This window comes from Rousettus aegyptiacus, unplaced genomic scaffold, assembly GCF_014176215.1.
Source record: "Rousettus aegyptiacus isolate mRouAeg1 unplaced genomic scaffold, mRouAeg1.p scaffold_m13_p_8, whole genome shotgun sequence".
Lineage (NCBI taxonomy): Eukaryota > Metazoa > Chordata > Mammalia > Chiroptera > Pteropodidae > Rousettus > Rousettus aegyptiacus.
Window position 1 is genome coordinate 66,347,500 of NW_023416311.1, and position 20,387 is coordinate 66,367,886.

Below are 20,387 nucleotides of genomic sequence, written 5' to 3' on the forward strand. Positions count from 1 at the left end.
ACTCCAAATCACAGAAGAAACAGAAATGTAGAACAGTACAAAAATGGAAGCAGGCAATCACCAAAGACAGATGTATTTTTTTTTTAAAGTTTGCCTAAGACCAAATATGTTCACTTACAAGAATGAGAGCAAAGTAATTATGTTCCATAATCTTTGATTAAAATTAATCAAAAATCAACATAACTCTAACATGTTGCATTGAGTCAACTATATCAATTTTTAAACTCCCAAATTTGTGTAATTTCTTTTATAAAACATACTTATTTAACTTGAACAAAAGTAAAATTTAAGCTTATGTTACTTTCTGATTGGTTTCTTAAGTTTATTAAAAGAGCTCTTTTCACTTAAAATATTTTTAAATCAAGGTTTGGAGTTTATGCCATTCTAAGATGATTTTTAAGTCATAAACATATTATGAGCGTTATAGATTCTGGATTTCAGATTTCTTAAGAAGCTATTAGGAACCTGTGATAAAGATTTAATAGAGAATATGAGCTTTTTTTTTTTTAAGCTTTAATTTTCCAGAAGGGGATATTATTTAATTCATCTATATTTAATCTATATTTTCATAAAAGAGTGCTACAGGGGACATAGTTAATTTATGAAACCTAACTTCCAAATTCTTATGCTACATTTACAACTAGTTTTGAAGATTTCTAAGAGTCAATCTAGAACCAAACTATTTTTGCAAATACAGTATCGAATGATTTCTTACTTCATGTGTATCTTGTGAGATGTAAAAAGAAGGCATAATTTTTGTGAAATTATGTTGTTTTTTAAAAATGTGTTTTGTTTTTAAATGTGTGGCTTGCCCAATTTTTAAAATTTTATAATGGGAACAGTTTTTAAATCATCTACAACCTCACCATCCTCACAAATAGAGATTTTATTATTTTATGTGTCCGCATAAGATTTGTTTTGCACATTGCTAAATAGCCTGTAGCATTATAATTTTAATAACATCATTGTTTTCTCTATATTCAGCCATCAACTAGGTAATTTTAACAAGTATGGGGATGGACAAATGAAGGGAAATAAGTGAAGAAAAAGTAAATATTAATCTCTGATATGGTTGAATCTTTTAAATATCTCCCTTCACAAATAGTCCACATTCTTCATGCTTTGTTCCTGATGGAAAATAGCAAAGCTAACTCTGTCATTACCCATACTTTTGTGCAAGTCCAAGTTGACCTTGTTCAACCTATGTTCAAGGCATTCTAGTTGATTTCTCTCCGGGGCTTGGAGTGCATTCAACAAACAAGTGGACATGTGATTTATTGGTCACAAACAAAAGCTAAAAATCTTACAAGAGAATACAACTCATCTTTGTTTCAGCTTATGTTAGCAGGAAGAGTTGTTTTAGCCCCATGGAGACTCTGAACCTTATTTTGAACTTATTGCCTGGTGCCTGAGAGCACTGGGATCAATATTTTGAGGCATATTTTCAAACTCTATAATTTAAATTAGCCTTAGCAAGTTGAACTAAACTCTGTTTGGCTTTAGTACTTCATACCTGCAATATTTCTATCAATATATGATTGCAAATCAATCATATCTACTCATTAATGTGTTTATATTTTGTTTGAAGCATAGGTGTTTTATTCATTTATAAAAGCCTTGACTTCTTATGTTCATGAAAGGAGTATAAGCTTAATTATTTAAAAATTCAAACAGTGCGAAATTATTGTAGAAAGTTAATCTTTTGTGATATAGGAAGTCATTGTTAATAGAGAAATAGAAGATAGTCCTCAAGAATGTTTTCTGGTTCACTAGTACAAATTACTATACATAGAGACTTTTAAAAATAATTCCTTGACCACTATATATCTGTTAGAAACATGTTAATTATACAATACATACTGTTTGGCACATTGTATTTATTTATTATTTAACATCTCTTGGATATCCTTCCATGTTAGTGTTTATAGTGAAAACTTCATTCTTTTCTTTGGTTATATAGCATTCCATGATATAAATGTACCATAATTTATTTGAATACAGTTGACTCTTTGTATCTAGGTTCTGCATCTGCAGATTCAACCAACCTTGAATAGAAAATACTCAAAATAAAATGTTACATTGTTACTGATGTGCACTACATAGTTAGAACTACTGGACATGTACAAACTTTTTTTCTTGTCATTATTCCCTAAACAATACTGTATAACAACTATCTATGTATCATTTACATTATATTAGGTATTATAAGTAGTAATGTAGAGATGATTTAATTTTAAAGTGTCTGGTAGGATGTGCATAGGTTCTATGCAAATGCTATGTTGTTTTATATAAAGAACTTGATCATTCTCAGATTTTGGTAACTTTGGCAGCAAGGGGTGGGGTTGAGGGGTGGGGAAGCGGGAAGTAGAGGGGAGGATCTCCTGGGACCAATACCTTGGAAATGCTGAGAGATGACTGCAGATTCATTATAATGGGCTCATGAGCTGTTTCCGGGTTGGTTTTATTTGTTTGTTTTATTTTATCATACCAATGTTGTAAAGAATATCCTTTTAAACATATCTATATATACTTGGAACACAATGCTTTAAACCATTAAAAAGAAGTAATAAATATTACTCTTTTAATATATTTCGTTCTTGTTTTTACTTCAGATTACTGTTGTCAGCACACCAAACTCATATTAAATAATATTTCAAAAATTTAATTCAATACTTTTCGTTTTTAAGAATAAGTGCATTTTTCTAGAATTTGAAAATACTGATCTACAAGTGACCTTCCAACATGTTCTTTTATGATTCACTGAATGACAGTAATAATGATTCCTTGACCATTATATAGCTCTTCAGTTTACAAAGCACCTTCACATAATTATCTCATCTGACTCCACATCAATGTGATGTATGCAGGACAGGTTTATAGGAGGAAATGGTGCTGACTTGGAAAGTTTTACTGCCTGAAATATATAGAGAGGGTGTAAATCCTTTGTTCTGCTAACTCAAGGAGTCAAGGCCACTGTCCTGATAGGAGTGTTATATCACACTGACTCCTTAATGTGAAAAAAAACCTCTTACACGTCACTTTAATAACTGGTGTTGCTAAATTACTATCCAGTTTTCAGGCATTTTGACTTAATTCTCTGATATCCAGAGATTAGACTCATCATGCATTTATTAGCTAAGTACTCCAGTAATTGCTATTCCAGAACCAAGTATTTAAAAGACTTTTATGCAGCAGTTGTTAATGGTGGGTGAGTTTCAGTGCCACTGTTCCTCATTTGGAATTGGGAGAATAGAGGGTAAAGGCAGAATAGAAAAGTCCATTGAAAGCAGCACTGACAAGATCGGGCTTGCTACGACCTTGGAAACTCCTATCCCCGCTCATTATTATTTCTGTATTCTTATGACCCTTTACCCAGTGCCTTTCAAAGTGGGGCTGGCAGTAAAGGGTGAAGCTTCTCTCATTTCCCACACTCCTATTAGGAAGCAGGTTCCTATGCAGAAAGAGGAAATTATTGTTATGTTGCCTCCTGCTGTGGGAAAGGAAGCAATCTTGCATGACACTAGTGTTGCCATAGCTGCACACTTACATTGCCTCATTAGCAGATCCATCCCCACCCTCCTTTTTGCTGAGAATGCACTTCAGAACTTCCTGTCTTCCTACATTTGCTGTAACATGCACATGACCTCGAAATTGGTTTCCAGGTCTCAAGTCTTATCAGATCCTATACAATTCAAGCCCTACTTATGGAATATAACAGCAATTTTTAACCAGTCATGATTCTACAGAGTGGCTGCATCAATACTTAAAAATAAATTGAGTTACTTAAAGAGAATTCAGATTGCTGATAACACTTTGAAATTCTGGTGCTGTGTTCTTTAATTAGTACAATTATAAGAAGTATATCTGCTCCATCCCATTTGTCCATATTATTTTGTAATGTTCTTGGCTCAAGTCAAGAGCTCATCTCTTGACTCAAGTCAATGCTCAAGTCAAGCTGGTTTCTTCATTGTCTTGTGTGTCCTGTCCTCTGCCTACCCTTATATTATTTCTCTCTCCTATAAATCCTTTTTCTCTCTTGTCTATCTGAATTCTAATCAAATTTAAAAACAGGCCCCAAGGTTTGCATAAAACCTTTCCTGCTTTGACAGAGAACCCCACTGAAGTTTGTACACAGACAGAGAAAACGCCTTACTGCACATCATCTTTTTTCTTCCTAACCTGAGGGTGAAATATCAAATTCAGATTCTTGACATCCGAGCTCTTAAAACATTAACCTGTTTATTGGATTGCAATAATCATATTAGGAACAGAGTGTACTGTATGACTTCCCAATCTCCCATACCTAGGGCCGTTTCTCTAAACCAAGTAGGGAGATATACTAATGAGCAAAGTTGGGTTTTAGTGCATATCTCTTGGCCTATCAGAAGAGTCCATTAGTCATGGCCATGCCACCCTGAACCGTGCCCAATCTCATCTGCTCTCAGAAGCTAAGCAGGGTTGGGCCTGGTTAGTACCTAGATGGGAGACCACCTAGAAACACCAGGTGCTGTAAGCATATTAAAAAAATAAAAGGAAGGGGTTCCTATAGAAGCTAAAAGTCAGCAGTAGTTGATCAATTTCTTATTCACATAGCATATGGGAATGGTGGATAGTTCCAGACTGATTACTGGCAAATGCCCTACCGTTCTTCTTGTTTGACTAATAAACTTCTCTTTCATACACAAGATGACCTCTTTGCTCTCATGATGTTTACACAGCAGGTACCTTTGGACACATTTCATTTACTCAGGATATTTCAAGCATGAGTATTCCACAACAAGTTAAAATTTCTTTAATACTTTCTAGTACCAAAATATGATAATGTATAAGTCTAATAAATAAAAATGTTTCCAATTCAGGAAATTAAAAAATACAAGAAATGTGGCATGTCTGAAGGGTGAGCATTTCCTATGATAATTTTACCCCATGTTGCCTGACTAGTCCTATGAATTATTTAATTTAATATTTAAAGTTACATGTTAATTTGTTTGATATGTTAATTATGGACTTTATAACTAGATTATACATTTCTCAAAGGCAAGATTATGCTACAAATGACTCTTGTACCTCTCATGGCACTTAGTAAAATTCTGAGCATATTGATGCTCAATGTATATTTATTGATTACAGTTAATGTCTTCTTTAGAATGAGATGCTTAAATTCCAGTTCAATGGGTTTTAGGTAAGAGATGATGAATCAGTTAGAGTCTTAGAGAAGAAACAAAATTCACCCTAGATGGTTCAAATAAAGAGACTTTAATAAAAAGACTACTCAAAGATATAAGAGTCAAAGTATAGTGAGGCACTCAGCAATCAGTTACAGAGGCAGAGCTAATTTTCTCCTGGGGATTAAGAAACAAAGAAAAGAAATAGAGGTAGGAGACCCATTGAGCACTGGAGCTTGCGGGGAAGATTGACCTGGCAGAAAATGTGGTTGGGGAATAACGATCAAGATCTGGGGTGACAATGCAGGGGGACGGGGAAGAAATACCCCACTTTCCACCCTATGGTCTCCTATGTGTTCCAAGTCACAAGGAGTTAAGAATATGTAGTCAGAAAATTTCAGTCTTCTGAGGCACATAGCAGGGCAGAGAAGAGTAGAGAAAGTTAGGGTTGGAGAGGTATGGGCAGAATTGAAGGAGGCAGGTGGGGGTGTCATGTAAAATAAGTAGCATAGGTTTTCATTATAAAAGGAAATAAGAAAAAGTGTGAATTATTAAGTACAGAGTAAGAGAAGCCTAGAAATCCAAAAATTATTTGGGAAAAACAAAGTATGACTTAGCCAAATTTAGACCCTGACACTGTTAATTTCTTTATTAGGTCACTCTGAATGTAATCTGAATAAAGAGAATAAACATCATTACATTTAAACTTTCAGTAATTTCAGTTGTAAGCCAAGAAATAAACATGTATATACATGATTCATAACAATGAATAAAATTCATTTACATACATAACTACTATCATACTCAAAAGTAGGGGCTGTACTGCTTAATGAGCACCTTTGTTTTTTTGGCTATAAAGTAAAATAATAGAACAAACATGTTTTCCCTCCTTTGTGAAGGACTTGTCATAAATAATATCAAACTGTTCTCCTTCAATTTAAAAGAGAGGTATATTTTAACATATTTTACTTTCATTTGGTACCTCTTCATGACTACATAGGGGTTAGTAAATATTTATATAAATAGAATTACAGAACTAGAAGACAGTAACAGCCTTATAATCCAATACAGCATTTACAGATGAATAAACAGGCTCCCACAAATTAAGTCACCTGCCTGTGATCAAATGGTTGTAGCAGAACTAGCCCAGAACAAAGATTGTCTACATCCTAACTAGTCATCCATATTTCTAGAAATGCCTGTTTGATTTAGATCCAAGTAAATGGCATAGGGATTAAGGGCAAATGTTTGGAATAAAGCAAATTTGCTTATTTGGCAAAAGACAAATTCCTGCTGAGCTTCCATTTCCTCCTCTATAAAGCTGGAGTGAATATAGAATACACATCCCATTAGAATTGTTCTGTGTTGACTGAAAAAAGCATACATAAAATGTTTAGCACAATGCTTGGCATGTAGTATATATGCCCAATAAATAAAAGCTACTCTATAGTAGTTCTAAATTTTTTCTAATTTTTTTTAAAAAAATCAATGGATAATTTAGTCATAGATGATGGTCAATGAGAATTTAACACACATTATGCAGAGAACTTTAAACCAAGAAAAGAACTTTCAAATCAGTCAGACGAGGTAGAGTAGAGAATAAGGGAAACCCCATAATGGGGGTGGAAAGGAGTGCAACAGTCCTAACAGGGCAAATGAATTGTTTTTATTATTTTTCCTCCATCTTTACCAAGAAAACATTGCCAAGAATCTCACTTTTAAATTATTATTTTTTTAATTAATAGATTTTTTGAGTAGTTTTAGGTTTACATAAAAATTAATTATTTTTGATTCATAGAGAATAACATCATTGGACCCTTGAAATTTTAAAACAGTTGATGAACATAAAGCACTATGCAGATAGACGGTGCTATTGTTCTTATGAATAAATAATGAGAAATGCCCAGCATCTAGTTAACACCCCACAAAGAGATAAATCAACATAACCTGCTCAACTTAGGTTTTTAAAGAACTCCGCGGGTAAAATTAAGCAATTATTAGCAAAGTTGTGTAACCTGTTATGACAAAATTTCCAGGAAAGTGATGGATTGCCTATCTGAATTCAGTCTAAAAGAAAAATTGCGGGCACAACTGTGGAAGCTTACACGTGGTATCACACTATACTGGATAAACTAGTTGAATCTATAATGAAAGGGTAGTACACTGAAAAATATATAAACAACCTACTGGGGAAAAGGTCCCATAGCTTGTGAGGGAAATTCATATAGAAATATTATAAGGGCTTTAGAGAAATGATGACTAGTATACCAAAGGGAAAACTAGTGAATAAAATTTATAAATGTAAGATATTCTCAAGATAGTTACATACAAAGACATTTCTTACTATTTAATAAGAAATTTTTATTGAGTCATCATTGGATTGGTAGTATTTTTTTAAAAAAATAAAGATGGGAAGCTGGCTTAAAGTGAAAAAACAGAGTTTATGAATCAATAAATATATCTTAATTTGGAGAAACATAAACAGCAGCATTTCATGGATCCCTCTCTGCCAGGACAAATAGATTTAAAATTTGTGTAAATAATCTGGAAGACAGATTAGGAGGTTTATAAACAATACTGATTTCTTCCTAGAAGAAAATGCCAACAATAGCAATGGAGGAAATGAGAAAAAAAAAAAATCTAAAAGTTTGAGTTAAGTAGGCTGAAAGGTAGCAGCTCTCATTCTTTCACACTTAATGCCCAGGGGCATTTATTTACCCTCTTTTTAAGTGAGAGAATCGCAAAGGGGTGCTGTTAGCTAAGGGAGTGCAGACAACTCTACATAGCTGAAGCCTCAGGGCTCATTTTAAAATAGGCACTGGGTGAGGAATGGAGGTAGCCCACTGGGGTCCAAACTGTAGGATATTCTGTCACCCCAGAGACGTCTTCCTATAGTAGTGGGATGGGCAGAACTTTGACAAGAGGATTTCCCCTTAAGAAAAAACGTTTTATTTAGCTAAAAATTGTAATTAAGTACCCTATACTCTTAAGGGCACGGTTAACTCATACAGAAAATTTGAGGCCAACTTGGTATCTATAAAGGCCTTTCAAAGGTGACATAAGCCTTTGTGCAAGGAAAGGCCAAGAGTTTACTCTAGCACCTGTGATAAATCCAGAGTCAATGATAATCCGCACTCTAGTCCATAGAGGGAAGAGACTGAATTTTATAGTTCAGAAAGATTCAGAAATCACCATGCATGAAGTGGGGTGAAGAATGTTGTAATTGTATGCTAGGGTCTCTGTTTTTGCTTTCTTTTTACACTTTGTAAGAGCACAGAGTTTAATCACCCAAAGATTTGGATGATTAAAAGGAAAAGGATCCATTCTGGAAACAACTTTAAAGTCAGTTTCCTTAATTCTTACATAGTCCAATGTTTCTTTTCCATTTATATAGTTCTTCTTAAACTTCTAATTATAAAAGGAATAGAAAGAATACAATTAATTTTCACATCGGTAAAAGAAACACAAAATTGACCATTGCTTTTCATATATAAGGAGCACATTTACTAAGCATTCTCAGTGTACCAGTATTTTGGGCTTCATTTAATTATTATGGCAAGCCCTTCAGGTACTACTACTATTTACATTTTAGAGACTGGGAAACAGATACTCAAAGATATTAAATAACATATCCTGTTGGGCTACCTAGTTGGGCCAAGAGGACTCATACTCAAAATCTGTCTGATTCTAAAGTCCATGTTCTTAAAATCCATATATATAAGGCCTTATTGACATTATTGAAGTTCATCTTTGTAATTTATATTATTTTATTATTATATATTATGATATATTAAATTATATTAATGTAATAAAAGGAAGTTTTATTAAAATACTTTCTCATCTTTAAACTTTAATCATCTTTAATCTCTACTTTTAAAATCTTTTTATTCTACATGCGGCTTATCTTGTTCATAGAACATCTACCATTATAGTTTATAAAAACTATTTTTCAACAGTGATATGTTGCTGAATGTCATGACTATTCATGTGCTGGTTCTAGGGCTTTTAAATTTGTTTTGTGGTGCCCACTCTATTGCATTTCTGAGTAGGTGGTAAATCTTGTTAAAAACAATAAAAATATAATTTTGGAATGTTTCAGAAGCAATCTCTCATGTCACTGAAGTCTTCAAGGTTTTCTGTCTCTACTTTCTTTTTTATATAGTGCAAAAAGGATTCAGATAAAAATAATTTAAACTTTTACTAAAACATTTTTTTAATTACAAAAAGTAATACGTGATGACTGGAAAAAATGTAGAATATGTATAAAGGTATAGAGAAACAAAGGATCTCAAATTCCATTATCTACAGATAAAATATGATGAATGTTCTAATGTATTTCTTTTTAAAAATATATATATGAGATTAAAATATAACTGTGGCTTATTTTGGAGGTGGCTGAAGAATTTCAAGTAATTTAAAAGTATATATATATGCATACACATTTTAAATATATATCTATTTTATATATGCATATATTCGTCTAAGATAGTTATTGAAGTTTTCAAATACTTTCTCTAAAAGTTATTCCATTTCTCTATATGGTAACTGTGAGATGTTATGATTATAAGCAAAAAATTGGCCAATATGTCTTGTTGATAATTAACAAAAAATAAATTAATATCATTTATATACAATAGGAAATTTGAATTTTTACTTGTTTATTTTTTTTGTTTACAAAAATAATATGTGGTCACTATAAACAAATCAAATAACACATATAAGTATTAAAAACAGCTAACATTTGAGTGCTCTCTATGCACCAGGCACTGTTCTAAGGGTTTCTTTTATATTAACTTATTCAATCCTCACAGAACTCTATGAAATAGGGACTATAATTTATTATTTTCATTTTACAAATGAGAAAACTCAGGCATAAAGAGGCTAAGTAATTTGTTTGAAGTCCTGGCTTACCGAGACAATAGTCATGCCACACAAACACAGTTTTTATTTGCTCATTGAGATGTTCGTTTTAATGGGAAAAGAAAGATGATGAATTAGGGCCTTACTATAGACATATTATATCTTCATTTCAAGGGAGGAAATGATAAGTCTACATGATGTTATTGTAAATGAAGAAGGTACATGGGGAGTGAAGGCAGTGAAGGAATACCTAGGAGGATCTGGAGCCCGCTAAATCTACGCACTAGCTAGACAAGTTAACGGATCATTATCAAGGACATGTAGCTACTAAATGACAAAAGTAAGATCCAAAATCAGGCAGGATGTCCCCAGAACCCATACTTAACCACTCCCTAAATTACCTCTATAAATATAAAGGAGAAAGTCATCAAAAAGAAAGCCAAAAGTCCCCTGATTCCTGGACTCAGGGACAACAACTGGAATCATTTTGGTAAACACGTTTTCCAACCCTTTTTGGTACAAAGCTTAACTGCAGCTGACCCTTATAAGTATTAGCAGAACGACCTCTGATCCTCTTGGAACATGAAACCATGGGAAGCTTGTAAGGAGCTACCTCAAGGCCATTTCTCACTGTTTCCATATCTTTCCAGGAGGCTATCATAAGACAATTTCTCATCATCTTCTAGGTTCTGAGTTGGTATGAGGTTTTCTACCTTCCCCTCTGTAATGCAATTATGATGCTAACTACCTGGAAGTAGGTCAGATTTCACAGGTTAAGGGCATAGTCCTCCACAAGACTGTCTTAACTTCAGACAGCAGCCACTAGCTCAGGGTTTCCCAGGACGCTCACAGTTCTGACCAACTAGCTACAAATTCAAAAGTTCCCACTATCCCCTCAAGTTGGATAATTTGCTAGAAAAACTCAGAACTCAGGAAAGCATTATACTTATGATTATAGTCTTATCATAAAGAATACAAATCAGGGCTAACCAACAGAAGAGACACATAGGGCAAGTTTTGGGAGGCCCCATGTCCTTAAGGGTCAGGAGGGTCCCATATCCTTCTCATGCGAAGCTTTCTCAGGACGTGTCACCCTCTTACACACTGATGTATGATTACCAGCCAAGGAAGCCCACCTGAAGCTCTATTTTTAGTGTTTATTGGGGTTTCTTTATGACTGCATGATTGATTGAATTGATGCAGGACAGTGCATATTTCCCCAAGTGGTGGGGAGACCAAGCCCTCTACCAGAGAAGAATGTTAGATCGGTGGAGGCCTGCCTGGAGGCTTCCCAGCTTGACATCAGAATCCAGATAAGGGCCCACGCTAAAGCTCTGGCACCACTGCCCTAATCCGCCACCTGCCCTAATCCGGATGCTCATCTGACGTTCCCCATTCTATACCCTACGCCCACATAACCCTATAAATACTATGCCTTCCCGTCCCAGGGCATGACTTCTCTGGACCCTCTCCTTTCTGGACCAGAGAACCTCGCCCGGGAGCGATCTCCCAATAAAGGCTAGCTTTTAAAACTTCTCTCAACGTGTCACGCGTTTATCTTACATTTGGTGCTGAAACTCGGGATGAAATTGTCCCTCGGCCTCCGGGAGGCCTTGAGGGGCCTCTCCTCTCTTTTTGTCCCGGAACTTGGCTGCCCATCTCCTACTGCCGGACAGGTAAGTTCCCTTTCGATCTCCCCACCCTCTCCAGGCCTGGCCTGCCCGGGGCCCCTGTTCATAATCGTGGCCGCGCCAGGGTCACCTCTCCATCGTATTTGACTCCCGACCTGGTAAGTTACGAGAGATGTCTCTAACCTTCCACAGTCCTTTCTGCTGTTGGGTTAAATTAGAGTCTCGGGGACGCCTGATCTCTGGTTTCACCTGTCCAGGTGGCTGAGACCATGGGAGCTTCTGATTCGAAACTGACCCCAAAACTCCGCTTGGGTGTCTTAACAAATTTTAGCCGTCTAGGCCTTGATCAAGATTTAAAATGTAAAAGACATCTTTTACTCTACCGTTGCCTGGCCTAGATATCCATTAGACAATCAATCTAAGTGGCCTGCTGAGGGCACTTTTAACTTCCAAACTCTGACAGATCTAGACACGGTCACAGGACAAAAAAGTGGGCTGAAATCCCGTATGTGCAAGCCTTTTGGGATCTACGCTCCCGTCCCTTCCTCTGCTTTCAGTGCTCCACTGCTCAGGTCCTCTTAGTTTGGGAGGCCGGCCCTAAGCCTTCCACCTCACCGACCCCTGACACAGAAGGCAAAGCTGCAACCAACTCATCTGCCTCTCCTTTCAACGATCCTCCAGAAATCCTTTCTCCCCTTCCACTCCAGAAATCCTTTCTCCCCTTCCACTCCTGCCTACCCCGTCGCCTCCCTACCTAGTCCCTCAGCTCCTCCTCTGCTGCCCATCTCGCCAGACTCCACTACTCACCCGATATGCCCTTCTCTTCCTCCTCCGCCTCTACCTGCTCCATCCCCCGTCTCAGCCCATATCCGCTCTTGCTCTGCCCCTGCCCCTGACTCTGATCTCCTCTGCCCTCTTCGAGAGGTCGAAGTTGTCCTCTGAATCCACGTTCCTTTCTCTTTACAGGATCTCTCTCAAATAGAAAAGCAGTTAGGGTCTTTTTCTAAGGAGGGCCCTCAAACCCCTATACAGGAATTGGTGAAAATGGCCTTTAAAGTTTTCAATGCCCGAGAAGAGTCAGCTAAAACTCGCCACCAGGCCCATCTCCACCAGCAGGTAGCACTCCAGACCCAAGCCTTGGTAGCTGCCTTGAGGCTGGTGGGGTCCAGGGGCTGAGGAGCTGGGGTCAATCCCAAATCAGTCCCCTCTGGGGCATGCTTTAAATGAGGCCATGGAGGCCACTGGGCCCGTCAGTGCCCTAACCCACGGGCTCCCACAAAGCCCTGCCCGATCTGCAGGCAGATGGGCCACTGCAAATCTGAATGCCCAATGACCGGATTGTTGTGGGTGCCTCCACGCGGGGGATCATCCAGTCAGGCAATATCGTCACTGGAACTTCTCGGGTAAGCAGATGACTGATGAGGCGCAGACTCAGGGACCCCCTCACTCTCGCCAAGCGCAGGGTAACTCTCCAGGTAGTGAGTAAGTCCATCTTCCCGGTGGACACGGGGGCTACCTTCTCTGTTTTGCCTTCTCACTCACCTATCTTGGTTATGGGGATTGACAGCACAGCCTCATGCCCACCTAAAACCCTTCAGCCTATTCACTGATGAACGTTACCCGTAATTCCCCCTCCACTGATCTTTTATCTACCTTATCTCTCTCTCCTCCAGAGTTTACTGAGGCAGCATGAGGACTCGTGCCTCCTGGCCCCTACGACAGACCCAGCTACCAGACCAGCTTCCTCAAATGGTGATCCACTGTCTCTTGGGGGACCAGTTCTTTCTCAAGGAGCTATGGCCTTGGTCACTAGAACCTTGGTGGTCAGGTCCACACACCATCATACTGACCACACCAACAGCTGCCAAACTCCTGGGTTATCAGTGCTGGTACCACCTTACTTGCCTGAAGCGTGCTCCACCCCACGATGCATGGAATGCATCAGCGAAGTCTCAGGAATCACAGTCAACCAGCTACTTTTACATCCATATGCTTGCCTCCCCACTTAAGTCTTGGCCTCAGACCCCCAACCTCTTTGCCCCTGGTCCACGGAAGTAGCCAGATTTGACTCAGTGCCCCTATACCAAAGAGGTGTGTGTGTGGCGGGGGGGTGGGGGGGTGGGGGGGCCCTGCCTGGAGGGTTCCCAGTTTGACATCAGAATCCAGACAAGGGCCCATTCTAAAACCCTGGCACTACCCGCCCTAATCCGCCACCACCTTAATCCGGATGCTCATCTGACATTCCCCATTCTATACCCTACGCCCACATAACCCTATAAAAACTACGCCCTCCCGTCCCAGGGCACAACTTCTCTGGCCCCTCTCCTTTCTGGACCAGAGAACCTCGCCCGGGAGCGCTCTCCCAATAAGCGCTCCCAATAAAGGCTTGCGTTTAAAACTTCTCTCAACGTGTCACACGTTTACCTTACAAAGGGTCCTTTCATGGAGAGTGTGGAAAAAATTCAACACACACCCCAAAGTTAGAGTCAAAAGTTTACTAGAAAAGGGTAACACTTCACAGACAGAATGTGGTCTCCTCTCAGAGGCGGAGAGTGAGAGGGACAGTGTTAAAGCACTGAGTGTTGGGGAATCCAGTTTACATATTATTCTTTAGTTCCTATGAGTTATAGTTTAAAAGACTTTATTAATCCATTTCCTTTGATATGGATATACAGTGAGGAAGGGAAAGAGGAAGAGTGTGTAGCCTGAAAGTCCTATTGGCAGTTCCATAGGTCCCCATGGTTGTAGCTACAGGGAATGAATGATTTTATTTGTGTAGGGCAGACACTGAAAGACTCCTTGTTCCTGTTTTCACTTCCACAGGTGTGGGGAAATGGATTATTAGCAATTCTAGCAAAAATCTTTGTTCTGAAAGTGTCTTCCTGGCTTGGCTACAGGGCTGATCAGCATATTGCAGTCTCTGAATGTAGCTTGATTAACATTTTAATTCTCTTGCCTCCTCCCTACATTAGAATCATTGGCCAAATGATTTGAACTCTATCTCTAGTCCCTCTTTTTTCCCCAGAGGTTGGGTTGATACTGCCTGACTCAAATCCCCAAACCTCTAATCAAATGCTTAATCTATCTGCCAGCCCCCATCCTGAATTATCTCATTAACAGAAACTCAGGTCCTAGGTGCCCACCATGAATAACAAAGACACTTCTGTCCCTTGGGAAATTTCAAGGATTTAGAAATTAACTCGCTGGAACAAAGAACAAAGACCAGCCACATTCTTAAGGATACCACAACCCCCACCACTTAGAATACAACTGCAGGCTATAAGACTGCTAGCTGCAGCTTGTAATCAGCTCCTAAGCAACAAGGTATCCCACTTAACTCCTGTTGCATTGTCAACTAGCTTGTTTTGTTTCTTTGTTGTCCTGGGGGACAAGGGCCTTTGCTATTCTTGCTTTTGCTATCTATGTAAGTAATAAGCTATCTGATTTTTTTTTTAAGCTGTCTAAATTTTTATAAAGCTTGTCATTTTACCAGCCAACTCTCTTAGCATTGTTTGACCTATCATTTAGAGAACTAAGGAAAACTCGAGAGGACAATTATGGGGGATTGAGGTGTTTAATTTGTTTTAGCCATTTTGATTTATAAGAACACTCAAATGAAACTATTCAGTAGGTTAGATGTGAGACTGGAGCACGGAGGAAAGAGGAGGAAGTAAATTGTGCTGTGGTAATGACTAACATGAGAAGATACTCTCTGAACAAGACAGTATAGAGAAGCTGATGGTGAAGCGTTAGGTAGCTAGTCAGACATGAGCGACAGGGGGAACAAAAGAATAAGGGCCCAGCCCAGAGATCTCCAAAGAACACTCCCAATGGTAGTAGAATTCTTGGTACACACATGTGCACTAGGCAGAGTTATATAGCAGCCAGGTGTCAATCAAAATAACTTCACTTGTCAATCACCTAGGAACGCCTTGGAAACCACTCATTATGGCCCAAATATAAGGCAGACATTCCCACTTCTGGGCGCTTTTGCCCTTTTAGACACCCCCTTTTTGTCCTTCTGGGCTCCCCTTTCTTTTTGCCTCTTTTTTCCTTTCTGGGTTCTCTCTCTTTTTGGTGTTTTTTTTTGTGGCCTTTTTTGCCCTTTTCTGGCCATTTTGGTCCCTTTGTGTTGGTTATAGCACTGGGACCATGTGCCTCCTTGGGGCATTCTTTGTCTTTCTAAAATATATTCTTAATAAAACTATTAAATCTCAATGACCTATGACTCTTCACTACTCTCGTTTGAGGAAGAACTGAGGAAAAGCACTAACTACACGTCTGTCTGCACTATCATTGCCCCTCTCCTTCCCCCTACCATTGGGGCTACACTGAATTCCTATCACAGCCCCAACAGTGACAGAAGGACTGCTTTGATGTGAGCTCAGACTTGGGTGGTCATAAAATATCTGAATTAAAAAAAATGACTTTAGGGGTCTTAAGTATCCAACCTCTTGCCTGATACAAATATTTTTTTAACACCATCCCAAGAATTGGTCATACAGTTAGTTTCTGCTTCAGTAGACATAGTAAGGAAGACCTAGGCCAATGGTTGTCAGGGCAATCAATTCTATTGATATAGAGCTGATTGTTTTTGTATTCTTTCTCAGATTGAGCTAAAACCTACCTTTTAATGATTTTCACCATTGAATTTTTATTACCTCATAGAACACATATTCACATAGCTATTACCCATTGTTTTTTATAGATGTGCTATGAAGTCAGCCATCATGTCTCCTCTCGGTTTTGTCGTCGGCAAATTAAACATCTACCGTAACCTATCCCTCCCAGACCCTGGTCTTGGTTCTCACCCTCTTGGTTATTTTGGTATCTTATCAGCATCTCCTTTAAAATAGGATGCAAAGTCTATAGCCATGCCACCTTGAACAAGCCTGATTTCATTTGCTCTCAGAAGCTAAACAGGGCCGGGTCTGGTGAGCACTTGGATGGGAGACCACCTAGGAAGACCAGGTGCTATAGGTGTAAAATATAAAATTAAAAAAAAATAAAGGATTGTAAGATGACAAGATCCTTGCAATCTGCGAGGTCAACCAAGGGTCGCCTTGCCTAAAATAGAAACAAAGAAACAAACAAGTAAGTAAATAAATAAATACATAAACTAGAATGTCCAGATGTAGTTGCATCAGTGGAGAGTTCGGTGAAATTACTATTTCTAATAAATACCTATTTAGATTTCTTTTTCTTTTGTAAATGTTTTTTAAACATACACAATCTTCTTTAAAAAAGGATATGAGAGAGATAGTGTGCTGGCTGGAAAATTACTGCTTGGCTATCGCCCATGGGAACATAGGCTATCACCCATGAGAACATAACATTCTAACAATAAGCTTTCTGCTTCTGTACCCTTGCCTGCACAACTGACCTGTGGGTTGACAGTTAGTAAATGGAAGAAAAATAGACTTTTGTGTTCAGACAGAATGAAGAATGGGGTTTAGGGCTTAAAAACCCTGTACCTCTACATTTCGGGGCTGCTTAATTTGAGGTCTGCGTACCCCTTGCAGACCCAGCTGGCTGAATAAAGAGTGTGTTTCCTATAATTCACCGATTTCTGGTGCTCCGTGTGTCTACTGGGGGCTGGCGGCTACAACAACAGGAAAATGAAATGTATATTAGTGTTTTATTCTGTTCTCCTGCAATTAAATTTTAAATATATTTGTGTTTTAAACATTATTTTAAAATAATTTGGTTTGGTTTTATATTATAAAAATAATGTTTATGGTAAAAAAAGTTTAAATACAAATGGTATAGGGAAAAGTAAAAAAAAAAAAAAATCCCTCTCTCTTTCTAATTTACAATTCCACTCCTTAAAGGTCACTACAATTTACTGTATTCATCTGGAATTTTTTTTTCTATATTAGGCATCTTTCCATATTAGCAATATGAATCTACCCTATTCATTTTAATAGCTGCATAGTATTTTATTCTATTGAGACAGGATATCACTTATAAAATTCTTAATCTTTTAGCAGAAAATGAAATGGGACATCTCTTGCAAGAGTTAATCTTTTTAGCAAAACTAGTTAAGTTTTCTTTCCACCTTTCTTAGGAAAAAAGGCCTTCTCTCTCAAATCTTGATAATTTCAGGACACTGGTGACTCAGATCCTCTGACTATTGATAAGGGTCATGAGCCCATTGTTAAACAGAAATGTTGTTAAGCCCGGCAGGGCTTAGAGTCTGAGAGGGGAGGAGACTTTAGACCAAAGGTCTTTTTTTTACTCTTTAAACAAGCCTGTTTCCCTTTCCTCACTTAATAGGCAAATCAATAATAAGTGTGTATCTTCTTTTTCCTTGTATAGGGACTGAGGTGGCCCTTCAGCAGGAAACCCAAGACCCCACCCTGAAAGAGGCAGAAAGGGAAAGAGCTCCATGAAACTCCTGTAGGCAGGAACAACAGCCCTTTTCAGCAGGAAGCAGATACGGAAGAAGAGACCTCCCATCCCTCAACATCCATATTAATAAGAAGGGGGTTCATGACTCTTAAAAAAGAGTTGGGCAAAAAAGTTAGTTAGGGGTTTTTGGGTCTGCCTGCAAGGACGCTGAGGTCATCTTATCCTAGAAGGGGTCCACCTTAATCCACCCACAATTCGAAAACCAGAAGGCATTTTTTTTTAACTCACAAAGAAACCAGTAGGCAGAGAATTAGTTACCAGTTTAAGCTAGTCACTCGCACCTGCGCAATGAAGACCCCAACGACCTTCAACTCACCTGAGCCTCATTATACCATCATTATAATATGATGCATATGCATGAAAGGTCATTAATATCATTATAACAGATTGAATTCTGGGAACAAAAACATGCGCAGAAAGGAAAATGATGAATCACTGAGCCCTGTCAATCTTAGTTGTCAATCAGAGAAACCTGCTCTAAGTTACCACCCACAGCAAAAAGGGATAAAACCCTGAAGTCTTTGTTACCCAGCCTTTCGAGCCACGCTTCTCTTGCTCAGACCTATTTCCGCTTCTGGAAGTGTACTTCCCTTCTAATAAAATTTTACTACTGTATTTCGGTGTCTTGCTCAATTCTTTATTCGAGACATCAAGAACCTGGACAATGCACTGGGAGAGGATCCCCACTCTCTAGTAACAGTATGATTATATCCCATTTATTTTCCTGTCCCCTGTTGATAGATATGGAGGTTGTTTCCTTTTTTCATATTATAGTAATACAAAAAATCTTTTTATATGTTTTTTTTTGAATACTTGAAAAAGCACATCTGTAGGACAAATTCCTTAAAGTAGAACCACTGTCAAATTTCTGTATGTCTTCAAAGATGCACCAATTTACACATCTACCAGTGTGCGGTTGTGCTTGTTTTACCATATGCCAAACTTTAAAATACAGACACATCTTGGAGATATTGAGGGTTCAGTTCCAGGCCACCACAATAAAGAATATTGCAATTAAGTAAGTTACAATCTTTTTGCTGGTGGATGTTCTTGCCTTCACTTTGTAAGAAATGCCATAATGTGAAGCACAATGAAGTGAAGTGCCTGCAATTGTTAATTTGATGAATGGAATGTGTTTGTGCTGGATATCTTCTGCTTGCCCCTCCAGACCCGCCCTGCATCCTTCTTTTCCGTGCTCTTTGTCTAAGTGAATAAAAATCCTGTTCCAAACTGTCAGTGATTGATTTAGAGATAGGTATATAACACAGTTCTGGCCAATGAAACATGAGAGGCAATTTTCTAGGGGCCTCTTGAAAGTTTTTCTCCCTGGTAAGAAACAAGCATAAAGAAGAAAATTCCTCAGTCTCTTTCCCTCCCTTTCTGCTTTGGATACTCTGTAAGAATATGATGCCTGGAAATGCAATAGTCTTTTAACAACCGTGAGACAAACAAGCCAGGTTTAAAAGACAACACATGAAGATTGTAAAGTGAAAGACTGGAAAGAGCCTGGACCCTAATGACACCTTGGACCTTCCAAACCAACTGTAGAACCACCCACCCACCTACCTTCAGACTTCTTGCTAAGTAAATAAGCAAATAAAAATAAAAAATCTAACAGCTCAAGTCACCATTAGATGGGATTTCTGTTCCTTGCAGTTGAAATACCAACTCATTAGCAATCAGGGGTTGGGAGGATGGTAATCAAGGTAGAAAGGTGGGCAGGGGCCAATCATGCAGTTAAATCAAGGCATGGAGTTCAGATTTTATTCTAAGGGTAAGACATTTTAGCAGATGATCCAGTTAATACAAGTATATAATACAGATCTATCTATATATGTACTTATTATGTATATAAAATATAATTCATTATTTAAATAATAGGATATTGACTAAAGATATATTTACCATTGCTATTTTAATTTTTAGAGAAATTACTAGGTAGAACCAGATTAATAGAAATAAAAAGCCTGTTGAATAACTCATAAATAATCTTGGCTGAAACTCCCAAATATTAGTAATCTTTATTCTGACCTCTTGTTTGGGACACTGTTTAATACAGTTTCTAGGTATTGTGTCTGCTGCCCACGTTAGCCATGTCAGAGTCTTTACCAATTATGTTCTGCTTCACAGGGTTTCCAATTGCCGTCTTAAACCACTATGTCTCTTTAAAATAGCCATCCCTCCTGCCCCCTAGCCTTGTCTCGTTGACTTTCATAAGCATGGCTTTCCTAAATGCCTTGCTTGGGTGTTGTTTTTCTCCTAGCTGGCACCAAAAGAATCACAAAATAAGGTAGCTTATTTCAAATATTTTCCTCATGGT

At 38.1% G+C, this 20,387-nt stretch overlaps 2 pseudogenes; both read left to right on the forward strand.

Moving 5' to 3' along the window:
• Nucleotides 1-4,396: 4,396 nt before the first annotated feature.
• Nucleotides 4,397-4,516, forward strand: LOC118607020 (annotated as a pseudogene).
• Nucleotides 4,517-16,520: 12,004 nt separating this feature from the next.
• LOC118607645 lies at nt 16,521-16,639 on the forward strand (annotated as a pseudogene).
• The last annotated feature ends 3,748 nt before the right edge of the window (nt 16,640-20,387 follow it).